The sequence below is a fragment of the Triticum urartu genome, chromosome 6A, assembly GCF_056163025.1.
Source record: "Triticum urartu cultivar PI428250 chromosome 6A, HENAU_Tu73, whole genome shotgun sequence".
NCBI classification, from domain to species: Eukaryota; Viridiplantae; Streptophyta; class Magnoliopsida; order Poales; family Poaceae; genus Triticum; species Triticum urartu.
The window spans coordinates 253,392,048-253,402,996 of NC_141878.1; the positions used below are offsets into that span (position 1 = coordinate 253,392,048).

Consider the following 10,949-nt stretch of genomic DNA (forward strand, 5'->3'; position numbering starts at 1 on the left):
GATTTCGAGGGTATGGTCATCTTGCCTGAAATGAACTCAGAGTTGTCGAAAGCTTGATCCTCGTTAGCATACTCAACGGGTTCCTCGATCACGTACTCGTCTCCTGGCTCTACCCAAGGCAAGAACACAAGCAAAGAATGAACAATCAATCACCATGCAATGCGCAAGCAACATGATGCAAAACATGGCATGATATGCAATGCATATGTGTGCTTCAAAAGGGAAAGAATGGTCAAGGCATCAACTTGGCAAACCAAGTGTGCCACTGGAAAGATGAGATGATTTCGGTCGAAATCGATATAAAGATCGCCGGAAATGGATGCACGGTTTGCAAATGGCAAGCAAAACAAGAATGGCAGAATTCTGCGATTAACAGCACGATGCCATCTAGAATGCAACAAGAAACTAAGCTACTGCACTCCAACATAGCAAAAAAGCACATGGAAGTGATCTACTCAAGATGCTTGACAAAAGATGAACACTGAGACACGGCTAAATCACACAAGAGCAGGTTCAAACAAGCATGGCAAAAGTGCAAAAGATATCAGCTTCACAGACTTAGTGAAAATTGAACGTATAAACCCTCCTAGACTCGTAGTCACAACCATTGCCTCCACGTCGCCTTTAAATCGCTATGCCACCGCCTGTAAATTCCATGCCCCGCCAAGGTCATTTTAGTCATTTCACGCGCAGGCATATATAACGCAGCCCGCCCGTGGAGAAACCCTAGCCGCTGCCTCCGCCCGCACTCGCGCCCCCACCCACCCACGCCACTCTCTTCCCCGATCCCCTCCCACGAACCCTAACCCCCTCCCTCCTCTTCGCATTCTGGGCGGCCATGGACGACTCCATGAGCGGGACCACCGCTGTCGCGGCGCTCGTGGCCGGCGGCGCACTCCACGGGGCTCAGGACATCCGCGGCGGCGCGGACTGTGGACCCAGAGGTAGGGCCCGTGATGTGTTCCGTTCGAGGGGCTGGTCGGGTTGGCGCGGGATCTGAGCCACCGTCGATGGATTTCTCGCAGCTTGGATCCTGTTGCTTTGGATCAGGTATGATCCCCATCTCTCTCTCTCTCTCTCTCTCTCTCCGAGACTCAACCAGGCACTCACTCGCTGATTCTGTTTGTGCGCGTGCGTGTGGCGCAGTTTCACATCCCTGAACCCAAACCCTAAGACTTAGTTCTAAAATATTCAGATGCTCATGTACTGTTCCAACTTGCCATCTTTGTTACTCATGGCTTGCTTGAAGGAGATACAAAAGATGGAAAGAGAACATTTCTTCTTGTAAATTGTCTGTTAAATTTCCATGAACTAACCTTTTCATGTTTAGGTCATATTCAGTGGTGTCGTTTTCCTGTTTGTCTGACAATTACCAGTTAGTGTATTGTACAAAGTGTATGCTGTTTGACATTAACACGAAAGGCAGAAAATACAAAAAATGCATAATTTCCAAGACATGATTCTACTAACCTCATTCTCACGTTATCATTCTAATTATTTTTTATTGTTAGTCAATACATAAGTAGTTTTGGCTATAGCCATTCTAAAACCATATTCGTTTGCCTCCGCACATAGTTAAACTCGGTCTCATGACACCATTTGTTGTCTTCAGATTTAGATAAAAGCATCACAGTTATCAATTTAATTAGTAGCACCACCGCTATGTGATTAGGACATCATGCCGGCCATCGAGGATGATCTGATCATTAAGTTCTTGTTTGCTGCTGCACATACTTCGCAACCTGCCCTATGGACTGCAGTTTCATTTTTTTGGGTTCTTGAGATATGTTATTTGCAGGGAGCATCCTGATTTCTTTAGTTGCAATTGTTTTGTTCATTTCCTTTTTGCCTTTTTGATTGGCTCAAACATGCTCATTGTGAAAGGGCGAGGAGCCGCCGCCATGTTTCTCCCCGAGCTCCGTGGTAGAATGGTCTATTTGTATCAGATTGTGTTTACTGTTTAGTGGATGCGAAGAGCTCAGTTATGGTAAGCTAGAGCCTGAGGCGTGCAGCAGGTATGTGGAGATTAAGGAGTGTGCCCATGTGAGCGGCTTCGATTTTGTTGTGCCAAGATCTCCGGTGGCAGGGATTCACTTCCTTTTTTTGGTGATAGTCAGGAGGTTATATAGTTTGATGTTTCTAAATTTTAACAATCATGTTTTACAGTACCCTTGACATGAATGAGATGACTGGGCTTAAATGAGAACGATGAGAACCATCCTGTTCTCCGTCGCAATCAGCATGAGTTTAAACTACTACTGCAGCAAATGTTTGTTGTACCTTCAGTTTATGCCATAGAATTTGTGTTTCATTGTCACTTTTGTGTGTGTTTGATTTAGTATCTTTACTCAGGTGCTTGCTATAGGAGAAGATTAATGGTCCGACACGGCTTCATGATTTATGAGCTGGAGGAGAGGGCATTGGATGAACCAATCAGTTCGAAGCTGTAGGTATGCAAAAACTTCAACATGTATGTATAGTAAATTTGTAATAGCAAAACTCTTGCTTCCTTGCTCTTAAGAGAAAATACACCAAATTTTTTATCACCTTAACTTGTCGATGGCATACCATCCTGTCACAAACCCTCAATAATGTGTAACTCTTTTTTACCAGCTCTGAGATATGCATAGTGATGTCTCACAATTAAGATTATTACTGTGAAAAATAACTAACCTCATGTTATCTCATGTACTTTGGTACAGCCTTCACCTAAGAAGCTGTACACTAGAGGTAAGAACATTATGTGTGTGTGTGTGTCTTTGGGGAGGCCGAGGAGGGGGGGGGGGTAAAACCCCTGGGTATGCATTCTTGACTTGAACAGATTCGATAATTTATCCCAATACTCTCTTTGTATTTTTGTCTTTGAGGAAATCCTATGATAGATATATTCTGTCCGTTGTTTCATGCATTCTTCAGCTTTATGATTAATATTCTGAGAAATTTGAAAACTTTAGTCATTAAATATATGTCCCAAGAAATTTAGAATGGGACCATGGGGTTACTCCTTTTGAGGGTTTTCACCTTACAGAGGAAGAAATTTAACATTTTTGTTTGCAATATCATTTTCCCTGATAGACTACATACAGGTTGTTATTTTATTTACAAACATGTCAAGCGTGGTTTTTTTCGTTTTCTGTAAAGATCAATCACATCTATTTTTTTTGTTCCTCCCATCTAGATTTCTGATTTGATTCCAGAGTTTGGAGGTGGATGTTACTAATGGGAGGAAGTTGATCACAAGTTTTCTTTCAGCGATTGGTGAGTTACAAGTCAGCGCCATCTCACCTCACTAAATCTGCAACTCATGCTTTTTTCTTGCTTGATATTAATTCTCGATATTCTTGTCACATCCTTACAGGGACATCATGTGCATATGTATGAGTTTGCTTTGCTTCGGTTGAAGATATATGTGTGCCTGAAGATACAATCTTACATGCATTTTCTGTATGATATGATCACTCTTTCGTTCTCTGCGTGTACGTAGGTTGCCACAATGAGAAGGCTCCTCCGTGCTTAATAGGAAGAGACAGGGTTGCAACCACACTGCACGACGGCAGGCCATGGCGAGCCGCACCGCACCGGGTGGGCTAGGGTGAGCTCCACCGCGAGAGAGCGCACTCGTCGCCCATGCCGGCGGTGTCCCGGCCACGAGCAACTGGAACACAGGGTCCTTGACCTCGGCTGGATCTCCTCCTTCTCCGTCCACATGCGTGCAGCAACAACTAGCAGCCGCACGGGTCTGAGCTCGGCCGCTCAAGTAGGGTGGCTTCCATGCTGTAGCTATTGTTCTTTTCTCTGTTTCTTTGAAGATGCTTTCTATCTTCAGATCTTGCTGAGTGTTCGAACCCAAACCCTAAGACTTAGTTCTAAAATATTCAGACCATGTTTACTGAAGTGTGTCAGTGTTGGTTTACTTGTGATACTTGCTCCATTGTTGTGTTTAATCATATTGTCCGATCTTAGTATATGCTATGCTCGCCAAGTTCAACTATCAATATCTAATTTCTCATCTGATTTTGACACCTTGCTCTTCTGCAGTTTTGTTTCACTTTTCAAGGATGAGTATCTTTACTTTGAAAATGAATTGGTCATATTTCTATTGGAAATGAAGTGATGTTGCTTCCCAGGTAAATAACTGAATTCTCTTCTACTTTAGTAGATTCAGTAACTTTGCTTTAGAGTTGTTGTTTAACAGTAGCACTACCATTGAGTAACTAGATCAATGGCTGCCACTATGTAAATCTTAGTTCAAGTAGATATGATAATCATGGTTCTTCAGTCTTGGTCTGATGATTTTATACATGCTAACAAGCATCCATGCGATATGTTCTTTACTTCTGCACCTAACAGCATGTTTTCGCACAAAAAAGTACACGTGCCGCGGCAATCATGCGTTTTATCATTTTAATAGGTAGTCAAGTTCGTCCTTCAAATGATAAAGAAGGCAGTCAAGTTCCATCCTCTAATTTCTTGTGATCTTTGTAGGACCAATTGGGATGTATACCTGAAGGAGTGAATCTACTGGTTCAGCTGAAAATTGATCTCTATTTGGTTTCTGTTTTTGCGTTTGGTTTTGCCGGCCGCTCGTCCTTTGTATGCTCATCCATCTTGGCTGCTCTGCTTGCTTTCTTCTCCTCTCTAACTCAAGTAAATGGACCATTCTTTAATTTTTCTGGGGAACGACTCTTCTTTTACCTGTCTTCCATAGCATGCCGGTGCACTGACCACTTCATGTCCATTTATTTATTAGGTTCCGCGATCTCTTGTGTTGCTGCGTCTCGATCTTCTGCTTTGTTGCATCTCTGTTCTATCATCAAGGTTTGCTTGCTTTCTGTCTAGCTAAAATGCATATTTCCTTTCCTGTACGCGTTGTCATGGTGTTTAAATTGCTGATCATTTTAATTTTCTGGATGGCACACCATCATGTATTGTTCGGCCTCATCCTGCTTATATGTCATGCTTGTGTGTGAGCAGAATGCATCCACTTATTTCAATCATTATACATGTTTTGGAGGTCATGGTGGTGGCGTAGTGCGATGTGCTTTATGATGCTTTCGTATCTGTGTGAGGTTGCAGAGGACGTGTTTGTATTTGCTGGGGTAGAATTCAAATTGTGAGGGATGGTTGTGCTCAGATTTGGTCGCTGCTGGTCGGTTCTTGACTTCAGCGCATGAAAACCTGCAACTGCTATCAACCGAACCACAGGTAACTAAACTTCTGATTTGGTGATGTAGACATAGATCTAGCTAATCCCAATTGCTGGAGTATTTTAGTTCTATTGATTTGTAGCATCTATATTATTAGATATACACTTACGGATGTGCTGGATGTGCTTCTTTAGTGTGCCTTCTCTCATCTCACAGTAAATTGTTTTGTTGTTCTAAATAATTGCTGCAGGAGGGAGCAGCAGGCATAGAAGAAATCACAAGCCAATTTTGCTCAGCTGTAGCATATTTCACTGACAATAAGTCTGCACAGCAGCCTGGTCAGGTTTGTTTTTGCATTTAAAAACATAAGTCTTTCAGTTTCTCTCTACTCGCTGGTAAAAAAGCACAGTGAATTTCCTTTATAAATACCCAGCTGACGAATACCTTAGTTAAATCAATCAATAGAGAGTTGTATTACTAGAGAGTAGAGACGTAAGAAAACACCCTTAGGTGTGACACTCTATGTGGTTACCTTCTTAGTCCCAGCTATTGACATCATACTGAGATCACACTCTGCCAAACGGAATGTTTGTTTCTATGTACTTCTGGATGCTAATTTACCGTTCTTGATTTTCATGGGGATATTCCTTCATTATTTGGTTACCTGTGAATGCTTGGTCCTATTTCCCTCCTTGTGCTTTGACTTCTTGCATTTTTCCGTCTAAGTTATTAGGCTACTGCTGCCTGGTTTGCGCATGATGAACCACTAATTATGATGCACTCCTGGCTGGTCTGCCTTTTTTGTATGCTTTTTTAGTGACAACATTCAGACTTAATGTTTATTACTTCATTTCAGAGTTTTAAATTAAGACATCGCGGTCAATTTATATGGTTTTCTGAAGTTTCACCTTCCCTTTGTCATACTGGTTTGATCAAATCAATGGGATGCCGGCATTACTTTGATGTACTGGCTTACGGTCTTATTAAGTGCTCCCTCTTCAAACTAATACAAGACCTTTTAGATCACTACTTACCTTTTAGATCACTAAAATAGTGATCTAAAAGGTCTTACATCTTAGTGCACATTTAAATACTTTATTTGCTGTACTATTGTGGATGTACCGTAGAATAAAGCAGTCCTCCATTTTTGTTCTCTATAGGCTGATGTTCTTGCTCAGTATAAGCCAACAATGGAGAAACTGACCAAGCTATCTTTCATGATCAGTTACACACCAAGCCTATATTTTTGCTACTTCTACATGTTGCTATGATGGTCATTCAGCCCATTTTCTTGAACCTGCACTACAACGAGAGATCTGGGTTGCTTCTTTGTGGCTTCCAAACTTGAAATGTTTGTTCGGAAGTTAGTTTAGTTTTTTGTTGTGGATTCACAGCTTCTCACATGTACCGTTCTCTTAGACTTTTAGATTTCCAAAGAAACTAAATGAATATATGGTGGTATGGTCTCAATAGTACTCCCTCTATTCCAAAATAGATGACCCAATTTTGTACTAACTTTAGTACAAAATTAGTACAAAATTGGGTCATCTATTTTGGAACGGAGAGAGTACAACTTAAAGCCTTCCATGCTTTATATTTTCTCTGAAATTTGCTTTCGAAGAATCATGTACCTATGTTAGATCCGGTGAGAAAAGGCGGCTTCCAAGCAGAGGATGTGGGAGTGTTGGCCACATTTGGTGTTCGACTTGGGTCACTAAATATTCTCACAATACTTGGCTCCCTCTCGGCCTTTGCGCCATTGGCGCAACGAGTCATCTAGTATACTAACATGCTAGGAATAACATCAGGAAGCAAAGTTTAGAGCAAGAAAACAACATGCTACAAGAACAGATCATAGCAAACAAAGGCATGTCATGAATCTACTAAATGCATAGAACAAAAGTCCCTTACAGAACATGAGCCAAAAAGGCACAGAAGATATGATGACACCCATGTAAACATAGCAAGTTTTATTAACAGTTTCAGACTTGGCAGAAAAACTGAGCATGGCATAAACAAAATTATGAAGGCATCTTTGCAAGCTCGAATCACTCAACACAAGGAATTGCATGACAAGACAAGCATACCTACAGCAAGAATACATGATCATGAAGCTAACCATGGCAAGAACAAGTTCATAGCATGCACGGATCAACAACATCCATGGCAAAATTGATTAACATGTAAACAATCTGTCAGGAACATTTTATAGCAAAAGTAGAGCAAGATTAAGACATGCTAAGGCACTCCATAAATGCAAACAGGGGCATTGATGGATAGATCATAACCATATGTCCAAAGCATCCTTACTTAAGAATCTCAAAACAAGCATGGATCTCACTGTAGCATCATGTATACATGGCATGAAAATAACAACAGGAAAAGGATTTAGTAAAATTCTAAGGTGAAATCAGCAATATCACGAAGGCTACTTTGCATGCTTGTGCTAGTCACCACATAGATCACAAAAATACATAGCAAGCACCACTGTAAAGATGGCATGGCATAGCTCAAAACACATGTAGAGCTCATGTTCATATGAAGCACACAACAAAAGTGACAAAAATGACAAATCCTCATAATCTGCTAAGTAACAGGAGCAAACATTTTATAGCACTCTTGCATTAGTGATTTGGGCATAAAGTTGGACTCAAACAAGCATGCCACAATGGAATGAAATGAAGAGCATCTCCCAATGAACATTCTGATATCTCATATGCATGAAACGGAGCTACGGTCATGGAGTTATGATGCGATGAACATGGCCTGAAAATATCATAGATAAAGGACTTGGAGAAATTAGACCTCGGAGAATCGGGACGGAGCGGTGCAGGATGCAGAGATACAGGACGGGGTGCCTTTGGAACGAGGGACTGGTGGATCTCATCCTGATTCGGTTCAACGCCAGCTCCGGCGAACCTTAGGGTTCCGGTGATCACCGGAGAGGTCGGAGGAGGAAGCAGGTGGCCGGATCCGGTCTGGCCCGACCGGATCCGCGGCGAGGCGGCACGGCAACCGGCGACGAGGCGGCGAGGCGCGGTCGTGGGCGGCTCGTGGAGCCTGCGGCGAGCGGCGGCGCGGTCGGGCCTGCGCGGGCCCGCGATGGGCTCCGCGGGCCGGCGGTGCCGGAGGAGAGAGAGAGGGCCGGTGGAGGACACGTGGCACCACGAGGTTGGTCCGGGCGCGGTGGCGGACACGTCTGTCCGTCTCGGACGCGTCCGGTGGCGACGGGGGAAGGTTAGGGTAGGGTTTGGCCGCGAAATTTCGGGGGAAGACATATTTATAGGTAGGAGGTAGGAGTGTTCAAATGAGGTGTAGTTTTCGCCCACACGATCGTGATCCGACGACGGAGGACATGGGAGTTGTTTGGAAGGGTTATTGGGCCGATTTGGAGGGGTGTTGGGCTCCAACACACACGAGGCCTTTACGGTTACCCGGTTAATCATTGGAGTATCAAACGGACTCCAAATGGCACGAAATTTGACAGGCGGTCTACTGGTGGTGTACCAAGGCCGCTTGGCTGTCGGGACCCTGATCCTAAGTCACACCGATCTAGCATGTAACACTTCATATCACTTTGTGGCCTCACGCACGGTATTCCCACGGGTGCCACCTTACCTGGCCCGGGACCGTTTGCGCCTTTTGGCTCACGTACATGATAGTGTCGCTAGCATCCATATGACAGAGAAACCGGGCCGACATGACTAGTCGTGAACCCAAAGTAGCACTAACTTACAGGGACAGGCATACATGAGTCAACCTCGAGCATGTCGGTCAACAGCATATGAATCCGGGCTGTAGCACTGGGCTAACAGGACTCCGGGAACCCGGGCTGTAGCAGGCTAGGCAGGACTCCGGATGTCACCGCGTGACATTTCCCCGAAGGGACAGACACAAGAACGAAGTGAATCACATGCGGGCCAGTCAAGTGTTCCGGAGCAGTAGTGCTGGGCTAGCAGGACTCCGGTGAACCGGGCTGTAGCGGACTACTATGGCACATGGAAGCACAAGACTACATTTCCCCATAAGAGAGGCTATCAGAGGTAAACAACTAGGTTGTCGGATCCCACACATAGCAATACACGTTACACGTACGCATAACATGCAAGTATGTGCTGTACATCATGGCATCACAACATAACTCAAACTCATATAGATAAAGGCCCAGAAGAGCCACATAGCATTCAATACAAACAGGGGTCTCATGACCCATCATTCAGAGCATACAAGCAACGGAAGCATTACATGTCTGAGTACAGACAACTACAAAAGGAAAAGACTAGGAAGCCTGACTATACACGACCCTTCCAAGGGTACAAGATCGTAGCTGGGATACAAGCTACTCGTCGAAGTCACTAGCGTAACCAACTGCAAAACATAAATAAGCAAACGTGAGTACAAAGGTACTCAGCAAGTCTTACATCAGAACTATCTACATATGCAACATTATCAACAAAAGGGGGTGGTGGAGTTTTAACAGCAGCAAGCCAGCTTTGACTCAGTGGCTAACCTCTACTACGAGTATCAGAAACTTCTTTGAGGTAAGAAGATGCACACGAGTCCACATGTTCACCATATCAATACTCCACTATGGATCCGTTCCCGTCTTCCTACGAGAAGGCCATCCATATCACTCACGCTTATCTTGCGTATTTTAGAGTATCCACTTAAAATTGTCTATGTACTACATAAGTCCTCCAAGTTTCCATATCCGAGGAAAACGGCTATTCGAATAGATAATGTTGACCCTGCAGGGGTGTACTTCTTCACACACGCTCTCGCCACTTATAGCCCTGTACACGTCATGTACCTCGGCAACCTTCAAGCGAAAGCCGGGCGAGGGTGTCGGCCACGACCTGACTAACCACACAAGTCTCTTGTCCAGGTTTATCACCTATTCGTGTTCCATCCGCAAGGAGATCCGGCCGGGGTGTCGCTCACGGCCCCAAACGATGTGTGCAGGGTTCCCAAGCCCACCATCTGGGTGCCACTTGGTACACCGTGCCACGGTGCCTAGTCTGTCCCAAGCCCGTCCCGTTGGACACCACCTGGTAGACAAGTAGCACTACCTACAAACGCCAGAAACTAGTTGCAACTCCTGGACAGAGATCAAGTGGATTAATAAGCCGAGAGGGGCCGGATAAGCGGAACCCAATGTGTGGTAGTAACTGGACTTGGATAACATACACAGAACACAGTGCTTAAGGACGGTTCCAATGAGACAACCCACCATGTACTCCTACATGGCCTCTCATCTCTACCTTTACCAAAACGTGTTCAGACACTTAGCCTTTACCGGTAGGACATGTTCACCACTCCGATTCATTCCCGATGAATCATACCTGACACAACTCTAAGCATAGCTGGCATAAACAAAAACAAGCATGGATGAGCAGGCACATCAAGGCTCAAGCAACTCCTACGCATGCTAGTGGGTTTCAACTATTTACTGTGGCAATGACAGGTCATGCAGAGGAATGGGTTCAGCTACCGCAGCAAAAATTAGTAGTTTTGAATCGTTGTTGTCCTAATGCAGTAAAAGGAGCAGGAGCGAGAGAGTGGGATTTATTGAGATGCTCAAGGGGGTTTGCTTGCCTGATAGATCCACGAAGAAGCACTGCTCCTCAGACAGGTACTCGGGACACCTTCCGGAGTAGAACCTATCGAGAGGGAACGGTGCCGGCAATCAATAAACAACCATATGAAAAAATATGATGCATGAAGATGACATTTCAAAGATGTTATGATTTGCCCTAATGCATCTAGCATCAATTTGGTTGAAGTCCATATGAACCAAGGGTT

The 10,949-nt window shown here is 44.2% G+C and overlaps 2 long non-coding RNA genes across 5 annotated transcripts; both read left to right on the forward strand.

Moving 5' to 3' along the window:
* The first annotated feature begins 744 nt into the window (after window positions 1–744).
* Window positions 745–4,643, forward strand: LOC125513176 (uncharacterized). Of its 4 annotated transcripts, none has more exons than XR_015607216.1 (6): window positions 745–2,450; window positions 3,179–3,258; window positions 3,359–3,375; window positions 3,485–3,757; window positions 4,039–4,127; window positions 4,486–4,643. It is a non-coding gene; the product is annotated as an uncharacterized LOC125513176 (long non-coding RNA). The 4 variants fall into 4 exon arrangements; XR_015607217.1 differs by having other exon boundaries at window positions 745–2,269; window positions 2,353–2,450; window positions 3,359–3,757; XR_007285729.2 differs by having other exon boundaries at window positions 745–1,050; window positions 2,353–2,450; window positions 3,359–3,757.
* A 78-nt stretch (window positions 4,644–4,721) lies between these two features.
* Window positions 4,722–6,617, forward strand: LOC147964918 (uncharacterized). The gene is made up of 4 exons (XR_015607218.1): window positions 4,722–4,818; window positions 5,077–5,205; window positions 5,398–5,490; window positions 6,308–6,617. It is a non-coding gene; the product is annotated as an uncharacterized LOC147964918 (long non-coding RNA).
* The last annotated feature ends 4,332 nt before the right edge of the window (window positions 6,618–10,949 follow it).